This window comes from Accipiter gentilis, chromosome 31 (assembly GCF_929443795.1).
Source record: "Accipiter gentilis chromosome 31, bAccGen1.1, whole genome shotgun sequence".
Lineage (NCBI taxonomy): Eukaryota > Metazoa > Chordata > Aves > Accipitriformes > Accipitridae > Astur > Astur gentilis.
The window spans coordinates 20355125-20374046 of NC_064910.1; positions in this window are offsets into that span (position 1 = coordinate 20355125).

Sequence of the window (18922 nt, forward strand, 5' to 3'; positions counted from 1 at the left end):
TGCCGCTCCTTCCTCCTCAGGGGGAGGAGGACTCCTCACACTCTTCCTCCATGAACTTCTCCAAGGTGAGTCCTTCCCCGGGCTGCAGTCCTTCAGTCCCAGCCTGCTCCAGCGCGGGCTTCCCCACGGAGCGGCGGCCATCTTGGGGGGCCTCCGCTCCCCTCCATGGCTGGGGGGGACAGCCTGCCGCCTCACCGCGGGCTGCGGGGGCATCCCCTCCTGCCTTCCTCCCTGACCTCGGTACCCACAGAGGGGTTCCTCTCCCGTTCCAATCCCCCACTCCCTGCAGGTTTCCCCTCTGAAATCTGCTCTCCCACCGGTGTTTCCACTGTCCCTGAGGGGCTCGGCCTGGGCCAGAGGCGGGTCCGGCTTGGAGCCGGGGGAGCTTCCAGCAGCTTCTCACAGGAGCCGGCCCTGCAGACCCTACCCTGGTCCCAAAAAACCATGCCGAGAATTCAGCAGTCCTCACTCCTGAGGCCCTCAGAGACACTTCTCACTCAAATCCAGGGGTGGCATCAACAACCTATTCTCCAGAAGACCAGTGATGGTTGTAGGCATGGCTTCCTAGGGCATATGCCTCGTAATTCTTGAGGAAAAGTACCCAAAAGCCCTTGTGTAGAGACATAACGCTCCGGACTCCCTGAAGTGAAGGAGAAATGGGGTAAAATGTAGGATGGGAGAGGAAGTGAGAAGACCAGATGGGACAGCCATCCTGCCAGCAAGAAGTATGGTCAGTGAAAGGCTCTCCAGAACATGGGGCTACACCATTGCCCTGGGCATCAAATGTCACCTTGCTGTTGACCAGACTTTTTGGCAGAGAGCCTGAGAGAAGTTTCAGGTTATAACTTGGTATCTTCAAAGGGCTTCCCAGAAAACATGACTGTAGGTGCCAATAAACAGTTCTGCTTGTCCAGCTTTTGTCTGGAGATCCTGCTTCTCTCTTGGCACTCCAGTGAACTTCATCTCAGTCACCTAAAATAGGTAATGCATTATTCCTTCATGTTCATATACAGATAATAGCCCAGAAGGTGCAGGCATTGTAACAGCTTAGATTTGTTTCCAGCTCAGCTTTGTTTCAAAAATAATTGCAGTTTCATATTAAGCCAAGGTTTGCTTTTGTCCCAAGTATGGACTTCAGACCAATGGAAGTTACATGTAAGCTATTTGTAAGGCTCGTTTTGAACTTTCCTTTAAAAGGCCTGTTTGGATACAGACCTGTGTCACTGTATCTACCTTGATATGAACTGAAATGATCATTAATATGTTGAATCTAAAACATATTTTATGCTTCTTGAATTTAAAAACAATGGAACAAACAAAGGGTTTGTTGATAGCTGCTGTTAGGCAAGAAGAGACCAAAACATGTGCTAAAACAGCTTCTTTAGCACTCTCCCAGAGTCTTCAAATATCTTTTCACTTAACAAAAATTTGGGATATTAGGAAAAAGTGATTCATAGTGTTACTCTAGGCAATTAAAGAAATCAAACTTTTTAAATTTCTGGCTTTCAGTTACTGAAACATCTTAAACCGCATGTAATTCACAGTAGTTCTAACATCTGTGGTTTCCTTGGGAATACTTCTCTTGTCAGAAATTAAAATTCATTATCACTAATGAGATATTCCGATTTCAGATTGTCATTTCCGATTCTAAATATAAAAGTAATTACCAGCACATATGACCCCCCCAATAGAACAATTTTATCATCATTCCCAGAAGTAACATCAATACTTCTGTTGTTTCTTGTAAATGAAAAGCCTTTACCATAATGACCCCGATAGTCAAGTAGAAGCCATTACATAGATACAAAAGAATGAAATAATTGCATCAGCGATTTAGCAACATTTTCTACTTACAAAAACAAGAAATAAATACAAAAGGGCAGTTATTTAAGTTATTGTGTACAGTTATAGAATGCAGCTTTTGTTTTTGTTTCCAAACTCATGGAAAAAATTACTAAAATATGCAGTCTAGTCTGTGAAAACTGCAGCAACACCGGGCAGCAAAGAGAAGTTGGTGCAACTTCTAAATCTCAACAAATAAAATGTCCTTTCATTTCATCATACCAATATCTCCCTTTACAAACTATACAGCTATTCACAAGAGGTCTTTTAAAATACAAGCAGCAGATTCATAAACAAGCTGGATTCCAGGTATTATTTTGTCAAGTGCAAACCTGGTATCTGTGTCCTGCAGCACCTCTCTTTTTTCAGCGGACTTTTTGCAGTAGGCAAACAATTCTGTTAAAATCACCACCCATCTTACAATTTGGCCCTACCAACCAGGTATTCTCTGTATTGGATTTCCTGTGTTTGAGATAATATCACAAGATGTCTAAGAAGGGAGTCACACAAGTAAATAGACATTTATAGGCTCTCCCTTTACCTAGCACTCACAGTTAAGATTATCTAAATAATTACTGCATTCTTATACAACCTGTTCCTATTCTCTAATTGCACTGACTATCCCTGTGCATGTCTATACATTACAACACATCTGTATAGCCCCATCCACGTTTTACAAGTTAGATTTTTAGATGAGTAGTATTGAATATATTAAGAATTATGATTGATTACATAAGCTTATCAAGAACATTTCTTCATTACTTACTACTTGTTACTGAGAAACTGTATTTTGTACAAACTGTTCTGCTTTATGCTAATAGGAAAGTTTTTCAGAATAAAGCACCGTACTAGATATCTGATGAGATCAATACTTAGACAGATATTAACTATGTCCCCTTTTCCCATTCCTATTTCATGCCCATTTGAAAGACATGAGAACTTGGTGGATTTTTACCTGAATTCTTCTCCTTTCCCTGAGGAAAAGACCACGGGAGGAGATTGATTAAGAAAAGAAGAGAGGAAGGATCTTCTTGGATCATCAGATCTAGTCTTCTGTAATTTCTATTACCCATGTCACACAGATTTTTTCATAAAGAGACAAGTACATAACTTTTTTTTTTTTTAACTCCTATCAGAGATCAGCTACTGGTTAGGAACATAGGATTCATTTCCACTTTGAAATTATTCTTGTCCATGTGTATCTCCAGTTGTTATTGTATCAGTTAAATGCAGCAAGGTCCTTCGGTTAACTGCTGGAAAATGGGTTTTCCTTTCTTCTGATCCGCCTCTCCCTCTTGCCCCTGCTCTTACCCCTCTTCAGAAAGGACGGATCATCAAAACTATGCCCAGTGTTTTGGGTGGGAATTTACCAGTGGTTCACACAGGGTAAATAAGACTTTTCCAGTCTCTGCTAGAAGTACTCTGCCTGATCAAGCCAAAGGCCCCTTCTTGGCTTTCCCGCAGTTGCATGTCAACCTGTTCACCCTGCAGCTGCTTAGTATAACAAGGTCTTGTTCCTTCCTCCTTTGTTTCCAGCTGATGAATTCCAGCTTACAGCAGAAATTTTTGCTACTTAGCAACCTTGTAATTTTGACTGCTACAATTTCATTATTTCTCTATTATGTCAAGATTTAAGGTCATCCTGTTGTTCCTGTACCATTCCTACCTCCCAGCTGTTACCATTAAGAGTTCATCAGCATGTTCCTACTTTTTCTGCCAAACTCTATGACATTTCTGAGTCCCATATCCAGTCCCTGAGGAATTCAGGTCTTCTCTTTCCTCCTACTGATTAGTTTCTCTCCACTGCAAGCCTCTTGCCATCTGCTTATTGGCCATTTCCTTAGCTATCATATACTAACGAACACACAAACTCCAGACCAAATAATCATTTCCAGTAGGGAAATGTTTTACTGAAGTCCAGACAGATTGGAGCTATTTCACTCCCCTTGTATCAAAAATTAACTGACTTATGAGAGGTAAGTATTAGGTTGGATTGGCACAATCTACTGTCAGGAGATCGTAAATCTGTGTTGTGTTTTGTACCATTTCCCCATTTAGTTCCTTGCCTTTAATTATTCTTTCAAACTTCTGGGATGAATATTGCCTAACTTTCTAGTTTGACTTTATTCAGCATTTTGAATTCAAATTTGGTTATGGGAATCAGCATATTTTACCATCAAGTTCAGAAATACTGGATTCAGTTGAAAATATGGTAACATTTAATTATTTGTAAGGCTATCTTTCGATTATGTAATATGTCTATGTAAGAAACTTTTCTTACTTGCTTTAAAGTGCATTACAAAGTCTAAATGAGTGCCATTTTTCTGCAGTTCTGACTTCAGTCATAATCTTGATTTCCAAATTGTCTTTTTTTTGTTGATCTACCCCTTCTTTTTTTTTTGCTGATCAGTCTGACAAGCTCCTGTCTCTCTATACAGCTTCTAAAGGGACTCTCAATGGCTCAAATGTAGCAAGTCTTCATCAGCATTGCAGATACCTGAAGCCAGGAAAAATTAAAACCAGCCTGGAAGTCTTTCAAAATACACTGTAACTAATTCAGAAGTATGGACTTGATGCATAATATAAGGCTCTGAAGCCTGTGTTGTGAAAATCAGGTATATGATGCTAATGGTCCCGTTGGCTTTTTTTGTAGGTAATTAATGAGGAAGCTTGTCACTAACCACATCCAGGAAAATTGTCCCCCACTGTTTTTACCATGGTTCTTCATTCTACACCTTAGAAGGTAGTTTCCTCATTCACATTGCAATTCTTAACATGTTTTTAACTTGGAGAAGTACTCAAATATTAATGTACTCAAATGCATTCACACAAGCAAGCATGGAGATAAACACTGGGAAAAAAAGTCAAAGATGTCTGTGAAATAATTCTGCAGCACACAGTGTAATAGTACATTTGCTTTAGTAAAACTGGTAGAAAAAGCCCTTCTCGTTGCCATTCTTACTAGCATTTCTACAATCACCTGAAGCGTTTTGCTTCACACGTATTTCTGGTGTAGTAAGAGAACTAGAGGATTTGACGTAGTTGCTAGATTTAAGAGAAACAAGACAGACAAAGGAAGAAGTCGGAGGTTTTCAAGGCAGAAAATGTTGCTAGGGTTACACGAACTTGCTCATGCAATGCTCTCCACCACACTTGAACTATCCCAAGGCTGTTTCCTGGGCCCACACACTGAAATAAGTGCATATGCACACATCTTGAGAATGTCATTTATAGATGATGGGAAGTACAAGATGCTGTGTTCAACATTACTTTCAGCTCATTTTGTTCCTTATTCCTTAAACAACAAAAAAAAGAATGAGGTGACCTTGGTTTGAGGAAGTTAATTGGATTGTCGAGATGTTTCAGTACTATTTCCAGAATGGCATCATTTGAGTAGACTCTTAATATTTCATAATGGACTTCGTGGTAGTGCTGAAGAGTTTCAGAAAAGCCAACCTACTTTTTAAGTCTGTATTGATGCATATTTCACCTTATCAGCATCTGACTAAACCAAAATGTTTTACAATACAGTGTGCTGTAAAACCCCCTCAGAGAAAGTCAAGTGTTAAGATTTGAAATGTACAAATCAGGAGCTGCCCTGGCCCCTGCCCCTGCCTTGGCCACGCTGCAGTTCCCTATCCCCTGTGGCATCTCTTACCAACCAGGCATCCTGGTCATCGTCATGTCCCCAGTCCTGCCTGGCCCTGCCTCCTGCATGAACCTCAAACCCACATCACTGCAGTGTCTCTGCTGCTGCCAGCTGGACTCCGGACCTGACTCACTACCTTGCTTCATCTGGGACTGTCGGTGGATCCTGCCACTGTCACCAACCCACCCCTGCCTCATCAGAGACGGCAAACTAAACCCAAGCTCCAAAGGCAGCAGGGCTGGAAAACTCAGTGCAAAGAAAGCACAAGCCCTGTGGGAGCTGTGATGAGAATGAGCCTTCCCCGCTCTTTGGTTCCTCTAGACTGCACTGACTTTCCAGGCTGAGGATCAGTCCAACCGGGCACAGCCTGGCTGAAGCCTGTCTACACTTCTGCTACAGCTCTTCTTCTGGGCTATCCTCTGTGCAAGAAGGGTTACGGTAGCATATGTGGTAGTTAGCTTTGCATGCCAGTGGAGAGTTTTCTTTTGCCTAGGAAGGTCCTTCTCTTGCTGGATTATACCAACCATACCATAGAAGCTACCAACCACACTCTCCAAGGTCCTCTGGGGATCCATGGGGCACAGGAGAACCCAGCCGTATGTGAAGTTGGATTTCATCTCAGAAATATCCAGGTAGCTCTCTGAATGCTGATTGCTACAGATTCTTACCACATCACAGAGTGTTAGAAACTAATCTCTGTTTCCGTGAGTGCTCTGTAAAGCACTCCTTTCCTTCTCAGATTGTGCTGCTCGTTCTAGTCCTTGCTTTGTTTTTCATGGCTAGTCACTAATTATCCCATTGATTGATGCAGAAGGCTGTGAGAACAGGTTGCTTTTGACATCAAACAACTTTTTTAAAAAAATCTTCATTAAGGAAAGTTGGAGATGTTGTTTGTCTGAGGCCCATATGGGTAGAGCCAAAAGACCTGTTAGACCCATAAGTAAAGTTGAGACTAGAATGAACTCACAGGCTGTATTTTCATTATTAAAATGCATCCCAGCAAAGGGTTAACATTACTTGAGCATGTCTTACCTGGGTTTTTGTAAGAACACTTAATGCATTTCCCAGCACATCTCAGGCTTTGAAGTACTCTGCCCTCACTCAGAATGGGGGCAGGAACGGGTTCAGCCTGCTAGCGGGCAGTCTGCCATCGTAAGTGTATTACAGCGTTACACAAACGTAACACCAACAGTCCCAGCGTTGTTCAGGCACGTATGCATAAATAAAATGCAGAGCGTTCAGAACAGAGGCATTACGCCCTGCCTTGCATCACAGCCCACAGCCCAGCTCAGCCCAGCTGCCTTTTGCGCAACCTGGCCCCTGAGCCTCTTAATTCCTGACTCCGCAAGCAACTCCTGGTGCTCAGCAGCAGAGAATAAGAAGGGCTGTGCTTTCCCCACTTGCCACTAAAGGCAGCTCTCCTGGGTCCCAGCCTTGCCTTAGAGAGAAGGGGGGTTCCCATGGGGCACAGAGGAGGGTCTCTGAATCCTTGGAGGAAGAGGAGGAGATGAGGGAAAAGATTATGCTGTAGTGAAGACCTGGGGCAGGAGAAGAGATCTCGTTGTATGACCTTGAATAGCAATGTTCACTGTGGAGACACATCCCAGGCTCTTCACCTCTCCTTTGTTCTTGTTCCAGCTGAGCACTCAATGTACCAATTCTCTCCTAATCAGCATCATCCTTTGTGAGCAACACAGGAAGTTTCCCATTTTCTACATACAGCAAAATAACACCTTGATTGAATTTTCTCCCTGGAGAGAGGTAGAGGGAGAAAGACCTTCTTCCACCTCTGCCCCTACACTAAGAGCCCCTTAGTACAGCATTATCTACAATACTCAGAAACAAATTTAGCTTGCTGCCTCCAGAACTGAAAAACAGAGCAATCAAGAATAGCATAAAATCTGACAGCTCTTAAACCCAGCATCAGAATGGGGGCATGTCCAGGTAGTGAATGCCTTAAGATGCAGTGTGACAAGGTTACAAAACCCAGACTCCTCCATCTCATTTGTTGTAAAGTTTACCTCCAAAGCCTTTGACTCACTAAGTAACTGTAAACACCCACTGCAGCTAGTTTGTCTTCTTAAAGTGAGAGCCTAGTACGGTGTGACCCTCAGCACTAGTAGTACCATAGCTAAAATAACCTAGTTGGATAGGGGTAGTATATGCCTGCAAGACAATATGTCTTTGCAAGCAGTTCCCATTGGGAATCTGTGCAACATGGTTACTTAAACCTTTGGCTTAGCTACCACAAAGAGATAGCATTTGGATATAAAAAGACAGTATCAGTTTGTGAGAACTTTATTTTGTGGTTTAACGGTCCTTGGGGCAGCATAGGTGAAGCTGCGCACAAAAACCCAAAACAGGCAAGTAGGCAGTGGTCCTGGCAAATGGCATAGTCATTTATTCTAATTAACTGAATAAAATTCACAGGAGTCGGACAAACTGTCTTTCTACAACCAGCCAACAAAATCAATACCAAGGATTAGTCATACCAAATTTAGTAGTGTTGCCTGTTATGAAGGTGGCTGGGCATTTTCTATTAGAAGACCTGCTTTTGAGCTAATTATTCCTTGCAAAACTTCATCTGTCTAGACTGACATTTTCCATATGCAATATCTAATTTTGACTGATCCTTCTGGAAAATTTTAGCAAGAATTGTCCAACAATTTCTAAGAATGAAAATAGTGAATAGGATAACAAGGATGCTTGACCTTGTTACTTTCGAAGTTTTTTCTTTCCACCTTCTTGCCTTTTGCTTTGGAGGAGGGATTTGAAATGCAGTAGAAAGTAGAAGCTAGCATCAGGAACCAGATTTGTGACTCCCCATAGTACCTAGCCAAGCTCACCTAAGTTTCACAGTCTTCAGACACTCCACAGCTGTTCTGGAGAGTTTGATAGCTCCGATGCCCAGAGCTCCAGCCCTCCCCGAGTGCACTGCGTCCAGCTCCCTCACTGACACAACCCAGCAGACCACTCAACATACAGGAGCGGTGGGAAGCTCCCTTGAACCACTGCTCTCAGCCATTCTGGACCTACCTGGGATAAGCAAAGAATCTGTACTTAATCGTACCTTTGGTGGCACCCAAGCAACCCAAGGGAGGGACCGGTCCCACTTTGAATAAGGAAGGGATTCAAAGCAAAATAACAAGAAAGGAAAAGACTGGTCAGGTACAGTGGATTCAGACCTAGGCCTGGGACAGGAAGAAAAGGAGGCTGAGGCAAGAGGAGTAAAAGGACCATGTTGAGACAAGCACCCAGGCAATGGCCCAAGTCTCCGTGAAGGCCCTGGCACATATCAGTGTCATCTCCAAAGTGGTTTCCATCAGGAGAAAGATCCCTGAGTGCAAGCCAAACAGAAACCTCACTGCAGCACAAGAGATGCCGACTCAGTGTGATGAGGAAAGCCAGGACAAGAGGAGGAAGGAGGACTGGAAGGAAGCGGACGATATGACACATCACCAGGCAGGAGAGAATACTGCTGTGAGTGAGAGAAAAAAGATTAATATTTCTTATAAAATCAAAGTTCTAATCAATAAATATTAAGAAGACAGTAAGGTAAAATTAACACATTAATTTTTATTACCTCTTGCTCTTCTAGCAGGTGCGCTGACTATTCCTGGCCCACAACACAAGAGGTAACCAAGCATTATCCAGCCACGCACTGGAGCCATCAATAACTCTGTCGCCAGTATGCCTGAGGGAATTCTCTCCTAACCTGTTTAAGCCCCAATGAGCTTGGGAGTAGCTGTCAGAGCAGACTCTGATGATCTGAGCTAATCATCTTTTCAGGTCACTGGGGAAGAAATAAAACTGAACATTTTATTATCTGACTTGCTGTGGGTTTGGGCTTGGTTTTTTTTTTTTCATTTCTCATCTGAGAAATTCAACCTCCAAAAACTTTGTACTCATTTCCTTGGGTTGGGGCTTCTAACCACGGTCAGATGTGCCCTGCAGAAGTGACTGTTGATCCATACACTATCATTTCTCTGCTGGAGGTGAACACTTCTCCATCTGAATCAGGAGAACCGATTGTCAGAGTTCTCCTTAATCGGTCCTCTGCCAGCTGCTAGGTTGATTTAATATTCACTAGAAGGCAGTTTAAGCTATGCTGGCTTACTTTGCCCTGAGGCGGACAAAGACCTCATGTTTCCTCCAGCTGGGGGAGCAATCACCTCTGAAATCATCACAGGTATTCCAGCAGGAATCATCTGCCTCCAACCTAAACTTACGTTGTGCAAATGCTTACCGCAAAGTTTATGTCCCAGAGCATCTGTTTGCTTTCACAATTTAGCCCACATAATGCTGAAAAAAAAAAGAAAAGTGAGGACAACCCAGATGCTGCTCTATTTCAGCAGTTGACAAACATGTGGGTTGGAAGTGTTGGCGCGGTGGCATACAAACACCTATAGATGAGCAATCTCCACTCTTTATTCATATTAGGGTTTCCTATAGTGTCTATCTATCATGGGAGAAAGCTGGCCTATTCCCTGTACCTCCTCTCCTGTGCATCTGAATTACAAAAATGCGTGAAGAAAAACAAAGGCAATTCAAATATGCATTAGGTCACAGTCTGTAAAAAAAAATGACATAAATTTGCATGGTTTTAACAAAAAAGGCCAGGCACAGGAAAAGCATCTAAATGAGGCACATGGATGGGCAAATTCTCACTGATTTTCATCTCAAAATAATTTGGCTTCAGTATTCTTAGCAAGCAGGTGTCATTGTACAATACTGAATCAGACATGCAGTTATGACTGATGAGAGGACCAGCCAGCAGTCCAACCTGGCATTTCTGCTATTTTGGTTCATCAGACAGAGCTGCTGATGTGACTGCTACCTGTCTGTAGCCATCAAGGAGACAGGCAGGATGGCCGTATAAGTATTACGTTTATTGCTTTAGAGAGTATATGGGCCCGCCTAAGGTGACTACAGCGAGACGTTTTAAGAATTAGTAACTCTTCTTCCCCTGCACTAAGTCGTTAAGAGAATTGCTGCCAATTTTTTATTTGGGACATTGTTATAATACTTTAATACAAGAAAATAATCACTGATAGGAGCTAGCAATTACCTATTGCAGAGATAACAAGAAGAAAAGAAAGAAACATTAAAATACTGGCTATGGTGCAGCCCTTTACCTTGATACCTTCTGGTGCTCAAACTCTCCTCAGCCTTCGTTTCTTTACGTTTTAGTTGCTGCAACCTATCTCCATGTGGCCTTCCATAATTCCTGCTTCCTTGCATTCAAAAGGCATATATTAAACTTCAGAACTATGTTAGGCCTTTTTCCCCATGAATAATTGTCAAAAAAGAGAAATACAACAAACTGCCAATTTTTTAAAGTCAGTGCATAACCTTACCCTCTGGCCTTTCATACTTCCAGCCCCAAACTTCGCCTATTCAAGTAAGGATCAAATAGATAAAATTCTTGTTTTCATACAATGTGTCTTCCTGGTTTCATTCCAACATGCATTTTTTGTCATCTGTGTCGACATAAAACATGCAGCTGTTCCTAACAACAAGAACATGACGTTTTAGCAGAAAAATAGCTCAGGGGGCTCACATTTCTCTATTCCCTCCCCTCCTAGCCTTCTTTCATCCTTGGGATGAGAATACAGACAATTTGGCCATTTGAAGGACATTACAACCTTCTCTTTTCGAACCCCAGGTTGTTAAACCGCTTCCCAGCTGATGCCTTAAGAAGTCCATCCTTGCGGCTGCCTTGATGCTGACTCTCTCAATGGGACTGGCTTGCTGGCGGGGAGACAGCCCTGTGCTCCTCACCACCCCCTGGAAGCCAATGAACAAAACCAGTGTGAATATTTGGATATTTAAGCTGCACACACTCTCTAACCCTGAACCCTGCAAATAATGAGAAGTTTAAATGCCAAAGCTCCCATAGCATCATACCTATGGCATCATGAACTATTTCACTTTGATAAGCTGCATTAGTGCTTCAATTTTTCTCACGGCCAAAGCCAGCCTTGATCTAAAGACCCAACAGCTGTTTTGGTGACACCCATGCTCAGATTTTCGCAGTGTGCTAAACTCTTTGAAATATCTGGTTCCATTTACATCAAAGAGGAGATCTGGCCTCTTAATGGGTGTATCACAGTGAGACTAGAGAAAGCCTAATGAAATCCATGCTGGGATATTTCATTATTGTGCAGGCAATAAAGCCATCAAAACAAAGCCATTCATTATCTTTCCTATTAGGGAAGAAAACAAGGAATCTGTATCATTTAGATTATCTCATTGTCCTCCCTGGTCAAAAATGATAGCAGCATAACGAACGCTGAAGAAAACAATGTATGTTATTCACTTATTTCTTTCCACAGTAAGAAAGCAGTGCCTTAGAAGTAAGAATAAGCTCGAGGGCTCAGCTGCATAAAAATCGTCTATTTTACAGCTCATTGCATTGTTAAGTAACATTACGAGGTAATTTGGGCTCTGGAATATAGTTTTACATAGGGTAGACTAGCACTTGCAGAGTTTTTTTTTTAATGTCCCATTCCCCCAAATATGTTACACATAACCAAATTCAATATTTGGATTTTTAAATCTGCACTAAATGGAAATGACTATGAGCATACATGACAGCAGGCAGCTTCTGGACTCAAATTCTGAAAAACATAATTGTTTCTAAAGTGATATATTAAACACTTTGGAATGGCTTGTCTATCTTGTCAAAACAGATTATAAGGTCTTCATAGTAAGAGCTCTGTCACATTAACATGCCATAAGGCTGTGATCATAATAAGAAATTTGGGATGTCAAAAAAATATAATGATAATATTTTTTGTCTTGTTTCATAAGAAAAAGAGACTTCTGTGACTGCACCATTTTTCCCCCATCTCTTTCTCAGTCTTTCAGTGAGCTTCTCATAACTTTTGGGAAATTTTCAATCAACTGCAAGAAAGAAACAAGGGTGTCAGAAATGCTAAGTTCCTCCAAACTTTGTGGAAACAGACTAGAAATAACGAGGTAAAAGGCAGTTATTAATGCCAAAAAGCACCAGGGAGCCGGGCAAGTGCATCGGCTAGGTGCAGGCTAGGCTGACCTGCACTGCTACCAAGGCAAGCCTTGGCAGGAGCTCTTCTGACCTGGAGTCACAGGCAACTGCTCTGGGGCTTACCCCCTCACCTCAGAGGGTAACGAGCATGCTCAAACAGGGCATGCTGTGCTCCGAAATACACGTCTCCCACAGTTGTTTAGAACACTTGGGACAAGTAAAAATAGCCCCTCGGCTGTTGCAATGTTTATTATGCATGTTCTGCTTAAGCAGCAGAAGAAAAAATACTAGTGAGGTATTCTCCCAGGTTATACCTTCCTGCTCCTCCTTTACTTTCGCTGGTACTTACTGCAAGACAAATTCTATATATGCCACTTTTATTCTTGCTTTATTCTTCCATACAAATACCTGATTAGCTCACACTCTATTACGCTAACAAGCCATACTAGCTTATAAGGACTTCTTCTTTTAAGGCCTAGCCATGCCCAAGGGAGTACCTGTAGCCAACCATCATATCCTAACATGCAAAATGTGTCCAGTCTGAGACGGATAGCTCTCAGCTTTCTAAGCTTAAAACAGAGGGGACAGGGGGATCTTTACCGTAGCAGAATCCCCACTGGTTGCATATGGAAGACACTCAGTATAGACTCTGTATTTAGTGATGGTTACACCAGAAGCAGACCAAGGCAACCATGGAGTAGGTTTATCCAGTATTTGGATTCAACAAGGCTAGGATTTTACGTCTGGGAAATGCCTTTTCAGAGTTTCCATGGCATTTTTATTTCATTTAAGCCAGAATGAGATTCTAGCCTCCTTGGCTATGGGAAGTAATTTGAAGCCAAAATATATGGCTTAGAGGCAGCAACTGAAATCAAAGGGAAAATCAGAAAAGTATGTCATTATGATATTGCCCATCTCTAGATGACTAAAGGAAACAGCATCTAAAAGAGCAGCAGCAAATATGTTACTTTCAGACTGGAGTGTCCTACAAACAAATGGCAAAAAACTCCTGTTGGTAGTAAAGACAATCAGACTGTGTGAAAGGAAGAATGTGCCAGGTTCCCCCTAATAAGGAACTTCCCTACAAAGAATATGACTACCACAATAATTTTTTAAAAGCTCACTTGTAATAAGATTTTTTTCATTTAGTAGAAGAAATTAAAACTAGGAAGAAAATAAGTGATATTTCATTTCATGAGAGGAGGGGAAATTCTGGATTATGTTCTGGAATTGGATTCTTAATAAACAAACATTATTAAGTAACTATTTATTCAGACAACTAAAATGGTTACCCTGTGGTAGCTTCTCGGTTCTGTATTATTAAATAGATAGAATAAATAGATAGAAGGTTATTCTCCAAAGCTGGAGATCGATTTTCAGATTCACCATAATGCACAAATCTTTAATTGTAGGTCAGCAGTAGAAGACCCTTTGTGGTAATTTAGCTTTAAAGCAATTAAATTCTTAATGCCACTGAAACATAACTTTTTCCTACCATTTTCAGCTTAGCTGAAAGGAGAGGGCCAAATGTTGCCTTTGGGCACATTAATGCAAGTTACATAGACAGATGAATGAACTTCATTTGGTATTTGAAGTTATAAATTCTCATTCGAATCCAGAAGAGCATATCTGACTCTGAAGCTGTTACCTAAAATATATCTCAGCTTAAGTCATATTGTATGAAACCATAATCCTTCTTAAAAGAATTTTTCATCTCACCAAATACTTACATAGTACTTTTCATCCACAATGCTTTCCAGAGGACATCTATCTGGGTAAACTGAGGCATGCACTAATAAATCATTCACCTAAGGTTGCGCTGTGAGGAAGAAAATCCCTTCTCTCAATCCTCACTTCTGGACTCTAGCAAGAAGGCATCTTCTCCAGATCCTAAACCAGATATGATCACATATGATCATATATCTATCCTACAAACTACAATACACGTCAGAGATACCAAAGCTACCTTAAAAAATGATATCTCAGAACCTGCATAGTCATGGCAATAAGGAGCAGGAGATAAGAGTGACATTAGGAATGAATTACCAGTTTCACAGAAACTATGGACAAAAAGGTATCATTTTCTTCACTGTGGGTGAAGTTTTACAAAGTAATACAACTAAGAAGAGATGGGGCCCATCTGAGAAACATGGAACAAAGCATACTACACATCCCGTTGCTGATCCATCAAAGAGGACCTCAAACTCATCTTGGAGGGACTTATAGCTAAAAGCCCCTGGGTAAGAGAATTTAGAAACAACATGTAAGCAAGTAAGCCCTCAGACTGAGCTGGTCAAAAATCTGCAATGAGGAGTGAGAAAACCCAGAAAGAATATTTTGCCAAAAGCAATGTTTATCTGTCCAAACACAAAGGCTTCTTCCTTTAAAGTTCTCCTCAGGACTCTCACTTATTCAGTGATGGTGAGAGCCAAGATACCTGAAATGCATGACGTGAGATAAAATAAGAAAAAGATGGCATAATAGGGTATATTACAATGCAATCTTTTGGGAAGTAAAGACTCTCTAAGTCAAGAGTTTGAAAACTCTAAAACTTTCTAAAAGAATGTTTTCTCTAATACTGGGATATTTTTAACAATCATAAAAGGTAGCCCAGGAGACTATGTAGGGTGTCCTCCCCTGTTCTGTTGTGAGTCAAAAGACAAGTAGCATGGCAAGCCACAGGATGAAGAAAGCATTCACAGGGTTGGACTTTACATCACTGAGGCAGTTCTTAAAATCTAACCCGAGCAACAGCAAAAAACTCAGCTTTATTACCAGGCAAAATGTCTCAGTTTCAGACATGAAAAATGTCTTTGCTTTTCAGTGTAAAGTATCCCTTCACCTTGTTCTCCCAAACCCAGAACATCCATTCTGTTGAAAATAATTATGAACATTTACTGGCAGTCACTTAGCAGTCCATGCACTAAGGATTCATCTTCAGTGATTATTTTGTGACAATTATAAGTCAAATCATTTTCTGGCCAAAACCCCGTAATCTTCAACTGCAATAACGAGTGCAAATCTTTAGCTTATTAAAGGAGTGTCACAGAAACATGATGTGGTGGGTTGACCCTGACTGGACGCCAGGTGCCCACCAAAGCCGCTCGATTACTCCCCCCCTCAGCTGGACAGGGGATAGAAAATATAACAAAAAGCTCATGGGTCGAGATACGGACAGGGAGAGATCACTCACCAATTACCATCACCGGCAAAACAGACTCGACTTGGGGAAATTAACTTAACTGATTGCCAATCAAACCAGAGTAGGGTAATAAGAAATAAAACCAAACCTTAAAACACCTTCCCCCCACCCCTCCCTTCTTCCCAGGCACAGCTTCACTCCCAAATTCTCTACCTCCTCCCCCCAGCAGTGCAGGGGGATGGGGAATGGGAGTTATAATCAGTTCATCACACATTGCCTCTGCCGCTTCATCCTCTTCAGGGGGAGGACTCCCCACTCTTCCCCTGCTCCAAGGTGAGTCCTTCCCATGGGCTGCAGTCCTTCAGTCACAGACTGCTCCAGCATGGGTCCCCCATGGGGTGACAAGTCCTGCCAACAAACCTGCTCTGTGGGCCCCTCTCTCCACGGAGCCACAGGTCCTGCCAGGTTCCTGCTCCACCGCGGGCTTCCCACGGGGTCACAGACTCCTTTGGGCACCCACCTGCTCCAGCGTGGGGTCTTCCATGGGCTGCAGGTGGAGATCTGCTCCACCGTGGACCTCCACGGGCTGCAGTGGGACAGCCTGTCTCACCGCGGTCTTCCCCACGGGCTGCAGGGGAATCTGGGGAGCACCTCCTCCCCCTCCTTCTTCAGGGACCTTGGGGTCTGCAGGGTTGTTTCTCTCACACATTCTCACCCCTCTCTCCGGCTGCAGTTTCTGTTGCGCAGCAACTTTTTTCCTTTCCTAAATACATTATCCCAGAGGCGCTACCAGTGTTGCTGATGGGCTTGGCCTTGGCCAGCAGCGGGTCCGTCTTGGAGCTGGCTGGCATTGGCTCTATCAGACACAGGAGAAGCTTCTGGCAGCTTCTCGCAGAAGCCACCTCTGTAGCCCCCCTGCTACCAAAACCTTGCCACGCAAACCCAACACTCGTGAATGAGAAACTGATGATAGATGTATTTATGGTTTTTATACTTAAGTACCGAAAAACCTTTAAAAATATGATTACTTCTTTAAAGGATAAAAAAAAGATAACAGAGCATCACAGACCACCCTAGAGTAGAGACAGAGAAATACAGTGGAAAAATACTGCTAAATTGTTACAGGACTGTTGTCACAGCAATGATGGACCAAGGGTAAAGTGAGGCACGATTTGTGGGGAGAAGTAGTATTTTTATCAGATCAAGTTACATCGTTGGGAAAAACAAACTAAATTTCAGGTACACAAGCTCTCCTTCAGATGACCCAAAAGCTTGTCAAAACTCTTCTAGATAAATCTTTTCATTTCATGAAGACTGTACATCTGCCTTCAAGTTTGCTTCTCCTCTCTAACTTCACAGCCAAAGTGTTAACCAATGTGCCAAAGAGTCAGCAAAGCACAGGCCATTCGTTGAGACAGCACTGGACACCTGTTCTTTTATCAGATTCATGCTGCTGAACGTTGCAGTAAATATTACCAGAATTTTGTAACTCTGTACAGTAGAAACAAAAATGGCATGAATTAGCACCCTTGTAAATTAAGGCTCCTTACTTCTAAAGAACAAAAGCAGAAGGGGTGAAAGTCTTTTACCCCTTTCACACTCACATATTCCTCTGCCTCACACAATGAGATGACCACCAGATGTTGAAGGCATCATCTTAGAAAAAGCAGTTTCAGAGAACTGACAGTGACACGTTTTATTTTGTACCTAGACTTTTACTTTACACAGCCATATTTCAAGCTATGCATAGGCTCTTGATTAAACTTTTACGTTTGCATCACTGCCACATTAAATATAAAAGCACATAAGCATAGACTTTGTGTGATTACTCTAACCTGCCCTAGTAAGCCTTCTGTCAAAAGTCTCAACTAAAACAGTGGCAGGACTTCTACACACTTCTCAATTTAACAAGCATTCATGTCTTTGTTCCCCAGTGAACTCAGAGCTGCATTACCCTGAGTAAAAAGCAGATCATTACATGTATAATCTCATCCCTAATTCACTTAGTTATGCAAGTAGCAAATCTCCTAATTCATGCCCCTCAGGAGGTCTGATTCTCTCCTGCTCACAATACTGTGCTGCTAACTTTAAGTAGCCAGGAGAGCTTTGTATCTTCAATTAGTTGGAAAGAAATGTTTGTTGGTCAAAACCTTTCTTTCTTAAAGCTTGTGTAAAACTGAAAGAAGATGCTCTGAAGAGTGGAATCCTTGTAAGTCTGTATACACAAGTCTGGCAATAGTAATGATGTTAGCAGTAAGATAGCGTACACAGAAATAACTCTGAATCGGGAACATGCTTTATACTCGATTACAAGCTAGCACTGAGGAAATGTTGTAAAAGGTGTCACACTCTGCCTAAAAGACTAAACACAGGGAAAGCACATTAGCCAGCCACAAGCCTTAGAAGTTAATGTTCTGACTGTTCAAAATTTTGGATGCCCATTCAATTTCTCAAACTTTGAGACTCAACCAAGGCATATTATTAGGCAGGTATGTTAACAGGATTTCAAGCTCTTCCAGGTAGTGCTTGCATTTGAACTATGCTGAGAACAGTTTTCTTTTATGTTTACAAGCTTCCTTCTATCCCTTTTGGAATAAACTAAATTAAAATCCTGAGTAGGACAGATGAATGAGTAGCACATCCAGCAGAGGAAATGATAATAAGCATTCCCTAGCCTGAGGCTGGTACTAGCAGAAGCAGAAGCTGGCACAGGCTCTTATGAACCAGCAGGGATAATAACTGGATGGACAAGGCAGTGATGCAGCAAGTTCCAGCCATTAGAGAGAAAAATGAGGTGCTCCCACTTCTTGCTGAATCTCTGCCTCCCCAGAGAATAGGGTCCAAGACTTATTTGGCCGAAAAGAGAAAGCAAGAGGGATTCTTTAACCTATTTATTATGGCACTGGTTTAGCAAACGAGAGTCCTGTCCTCTGGCTCCTTTGCCAATGACTGTTTCTGTCTTTTGTTCAATAACTACTTAAAACACGTACACAGCCTAAAGACCTGGGCTCAGGTGCTCTCCCTGACTCCGTCCTTTCCCAAGGAACCTTCTGTTGCCTCACCTACAGAATCATATACTTGCTGTTTCTCCAACACAGGACCAGTGGGCTTTTTTGCAGATTACCCTAACGTTACGACAGCAATGAACATCGGCGCTGAAAACCGATTTTAACCTTGTTGCGTGGGCAGTCCCCAAAGGAGAGGGGGCCTGGCTGCCTCAAACTCAGGAGGAAATTGGCCCTGTCTCCTACATCCCGGGGGAGTGCTCTGGGAAATGGAC